The sequence below is a fragment of the Brassica napus genome, unplaced genomic scaffold, assembly GCF_020379485.1.
Source record: "Brassica napus cultivar Da-Ae unplaced genomic scaffold, Da-Ae ScsIHWf_734;HRSCAF=1065, whole genome shotgun sequence".
NCBI classification, from domain to species: Eukaryota; Viridiplantae; Streptophyta; class Magnoliopsida; order Brassicales; family Brassicaceae; genus Brassica; species Brassica napus.
In genome coordinates, this window is record NW_026016785.1 from 10,001 (window position 1) to 15,000 (window position 5,000).

The following is a 5,000-nucleotide window of genomic DNA, read 5'->3' on the forward strand; positions in this document are numbered from 1 at the left end:
GTCATGCAGCCTGACATCTGGGAGGAGTGGTGGCGTCCTGCATGTGTCCTGGACATGCAGAAAGCCATGTGGAGCACGAGGTGGATCGGCCAAGCACGAGATGTCGCGACGCATGCAATCGAAGCATGCTGATCGACATGTGTGAGGATGTGTGGCGCCTTGCATGAGCTCCAGTCATGCATCCTGACATCTGGGAGGAGTGGTGGCGTCCTGCATGTATCCTGGACATGCAGCCAGCCATGTGGAGCACGAGGTGTCGCCGTGCATGCGTCCGGAGCCATGCGGAGCGACACACGGGCTGCCACCAACCTGAAGCTGATTGGCTGGTGTCTCCTATAAATACCCCACGACCCCTGCTCATTTATTCACACCCAGACCTGTCCAAACCAAGTTAAAACCGTGAGAGAAAAGTAGAAAAAGAAAGCAAGTGATTCCGAGCTATTTCGAGAGTCTTAGAGAGTTTTCGAGATCAGTTCTCTATTGATTTGGAGTCAGCGCCTTGGGAAGGTTCTGTCCAACTGAAGGCCAATCAAATGAAGATCAGCTCAGATGGGAATCAAGTCAACGTGGCCAGAGAGAAAGAGAGAGAGAAGGAAAGTGTTCGATCTAGAGTTTGATCGATTTTGAAGACCGAGAAGGCCAGTTCCGTCCAATCGATGATTCTATACGATTGTGAGGCGGAAGCTCTGTCCATATCTATCCGTCCAGGCCAGTCATATTCTGTGATGGTCAAGTGAAGGTGCCGTCCGGAGTTAGTTCAGTTCCACGGTTTCAGATCAGTCGAAGTTATGCTCGATACTCCACCGAGAAGTCCGAAGAACTGTCCAGAATCTAGAGGAGGTTCTGTCCGAGTCCAGATCAGCCTGTCGAGGCCTGTCAGCTTCTTCATGGTGAAGCCAAGGTTGTGTCCAAGACAAGATCAGTCCAGTCCAGTCAAGTCAAGTCGTCCATTGGGTTTTTGGCCAAGTCCTCTCCGATCAACCAGCTGCTTATCGGCAAAGAACACTGTGAGTTATGATCAATTGATTGCTGACTTGTTTTCATGCAGGTTCCCGTTACTTGGAAGTTGGATCATGGCAGGAGGCCAAGTCTAACTGAGTAACGGTTTGATTAGTTAATAGTAGAGTATTAGTTGATTGAGTTGATAGCATGCTTAGTTATTGCTTGGGAATCATAGTAGCATGCTAATGGTTAGGTTGTTTGGTTAGTTAGCGAATGTTGAATGTTTGCTTGTTAATTAATGCTTGTTGATTGAGGTTAGTCAGCTCTTGGTAAGGGAGTGACTAACTGGTTGAGTTGTTTAGTGATGATATTGTGGTTAGTGCTGTAGAGTTAGAGTGCGATGCCATATAGCTTGTGTGTAACCCACCATGCTCGGCATGTTTGAGGTGGATTAGTGTTTCCTCGACCTCGTACCCAGTGGGTTTAAGGAAACCCCTTATTCGCTGGATGGAGAGCACTCAGAGAGACGGGGTCATGGCCTATGGCTGAGTGGTTACACGGACGGGGTAGTGACCGGCAGTGACCCGACTGTACTGGGGCTGTCTCGTGGTGACCCGACCGTACTTTGGGCCGCGATCGTCGTGTAACAACCGGCAGTGGCCCGACTGTACTGGGGCTGTCGCGCGGTGACCCGACTGTACTGTGGGCCGCGTTCGGTTGAAAGTTCCTTCTTCTGGTCTTTGTGATAGGGAGATAGGATATTGCCGAGGATAGAGGAGGAACACTAAGTCACAAAGGGCCCTAGTTATAGTGTAGATAGTGTAGAGGGTTGTTGAACCCTAGATTGGGTTGAGTTTGAGTTTAAGTGGTTAGCTAGTCATTAGTGGTTATGATTTCATACCGTTAATTATCTAGCTATTATTATCTGCTGCGTATTTTGGATATTGCTTATTGCATATCTATTGAATTATGTTGTTAGGTGAACCTCTCGCTTTAGAATGTTTGGGGTGGGATAGCGAGGGGTTGTATTTGTTAGTTGGGGATCATAATTCACTGAGTAACAATAGGTTACTCATCCAACTCCGTTGTCCTTTTTGCAAGTAGCTTAGGTAAGGATGATCGGATAGCTGGATGCTGGACGTTAGGACCGCCGGTGTAGATTTTCATGCCTTTTGTAAACGGTATTGTCGATTTGTGTTTAGTTGACTCGATTTGGCATTAGGCCGGGACCGGTCTCGAATTGTATCAATGTATGGATATTTCTCGAATCAATAAAGTAATTGTTTTATATGCGTTTCATGAGTACTCTGATATTTGACTAGTCCGGTCTAACACAACGTTAGGTCGAGGTACGGGTTGAAAAGCCTGAGGCCTTGAACTAACGGAAAACGCTAACTCTAGGTACGGGTTGCAAAGCCTTATGCCTTGACGCAGCGGGACGAGTTAGTGGATGAACTGGTCTAGGTCGTGGAGTAAAGTTTGTGACTCTGACCGGATTGTCCCTAGCCCGTCACGTAGCGCTTCCGGACCATGGTGTTGGGTTGGACGGTCAGTCATGTTCTTGTTTGATTTTTGGCTGGCCGGTTGGCCTTTCATCTCCAACCCTGGGTATTGGACGGTCGATCGGTCATGTTCTTGTTTGATTGTTGGCCGGTTGATCGACCATATGTCTAGGACGGTTCGGGGGTGTTACACCGACTGTCCCTGTTAATCATTACTCCGATCCCGAAGGCCAACACAATAGGATCGAAATCCTATGATGTTATCCCATGCTAATGTATACAGAGCGTAGGCTTGCTTTGAGCACTCTAATTTCTTCAAAGTAACAGCGCCGGAGGCACGACCCGGCCAGTTAAGGCCAGGAGCGTATCGCCGACAGAAGAGACAAGCCGACCGGTGCTCACCGAAGGCGGACCGGGCGACCCATCCCAAGGTTCAACTACGAGCTTTTTAACTGCAACAACTTAAATATACGCTATTGGAGCTGGAATTACCGCGGCTGCTGGCACCAGACTTGCCCTCAAATGGATCCTCGTTAAGGGATTTAGATTGTACTCATTCCAATTACCAGACTCAAAGAGCCCGGTATTGTTATTTATTGTCACTACCTCCCCGTGTGAGGATTGGGTAATTTGCGCGCCTGCTGCCTTCCTTGGATGTGGTAGCCGTTTCTCAGGCTCCCTCTCCGGAATCGAACCCTAATTCTCCGTCACCCGTTACCACCATGGTAGGCCACTATCCTACCATCGAAAGTTGATAGGGCAGAAATTTGAATGATGCGTCGCCAGCACTAAAGCCATGCGATCCGTCGAGTTATCATGAATCATCAGAGCAACGGGCAGAGCCCGCGTCGACCTTTTATCTAATAAATGCATCACTTCCAGAAGTCGGGGTTTGTTGCACGTATTAGCTCTAGAATTACTACGGTTATCCGAGTAGTAGTTACCATCAAACAAACTATAACTGATTTAATGAGCCATTCGCAGTTTCACAGTCTGAATTCGTTCATACTTACACATGCATGGCTTAATCATTGAGACAAGCATATGACTACTGGCAGGATCAACCAGGTAGCATTCATAAATCAGGACAAGACCACGTCATATTCCCACAAACACATGGAAAGTGGGAACAGACGCAGACTTGACCGTCATCTTTTGTTCGGAGACAAACGTGCTTAGCGGGACAGAATTTCTTCGGGGCTTCTCGGGTGATTTTGGCTGTCCGTGGGTGATTTTGGCCCACGTGGGCTGTCTGTTCAGTACACACACGGACGTCCGTGTGTGTCCGTCAGCACACACAGGACGTCCGTGGCCGTCCGTCAGCACACACAGGACGTCCGGCTGTCCATCAGTACACATATCAGCACGCTCCGTGGACTGTTCGGGTGATTTTGGCCCACGTGGGCTGTCTGTTCAGTACACACAGGACGTCCGTCAGCACACGCAGGACGTCCGTGGCTGTCTGTGTGTGTCCGTGTGTCCGTCAGTGGACACAGGACGTCCGTCAGCACACACAGGACGTCCGTCAGCACACGCAGGACGTCCGTCAGCACACGCAGGACGTCCGTGGCTGTCCGTGTGTGTCCGTGTGTCCGTCAGTGCACACAGGACGTCCGTCAGCACACACAGGACGTCCGTCAGCACACGCAGGACGTCCGTCAGAACACGCAGGACGTCCGTGGCTGTCCGTGTGTGTCCGTGTGTCCGTCAGTGCACACAGGACGTCCGTCAGCACACACAGGACATCCGTCAGCACACACAGGACGTCCGTCAGCACACGCAGGACGTCCGTCAGCACACGCAGGACGTCCGTGGCTGTCCGTGTGTGTCCGTGTGTCCGTCAGTGCACACAGGACGTCCATCAGCACACACAGGACGTCCGTCAGCACACGCAGGACGTCCGTGGCTGTCCGTGTGTGTCCGTGTGTCCGTCAGTGCACACAGGACGTCCGTCAGCACACACAGGACGTCCGTCAGCACACGCAGGACGTCCGTCAGCACACGCAGGACGTCCGTGGCTGTCCGTGTGTGTCTGTGTGTCCGTCAGCACACGCAGGACGTCCGTCAGTACACGCAGGACGTCCGTGGCTGTCCGTGTGAGTCCGTGTGTCCGTCAGCACACGCAGGACGTCCGTCAGCACACGCAGGACGTCCGTGGCTCTCCGTGTGTGTCCGTGTGTCCGTCAGCACACGCAGGACGTCCGTCAGCACACGCAGGACATCCGTCAGCAAATGCAGGACGTCCGTGGCTGTCCGTGTGTGTCCGTGTGTCCGTCAGTGCACACAGGACGTCCGTCAGCACACACAGGATGTCCGTCAGCACACACAGGACGTCCGTCAGCACACGCAGGACATCCGTGGCTTTCCGTGTGTGTCCGTGTGTCCGTCAGTGCACACAGGACGTCCGTCAGCACACACAGGACGTCCGTCAGCACACGCAGGACGTCCGTCAGCACATGCAGGACGTCCGTCAGCACACGCAGGACGTCCGTGGCTGTCCGTGTGTGTCCGTGTGTCCGTCAGTGCACACAGGACGTCCGTCAGCACACACAGGAC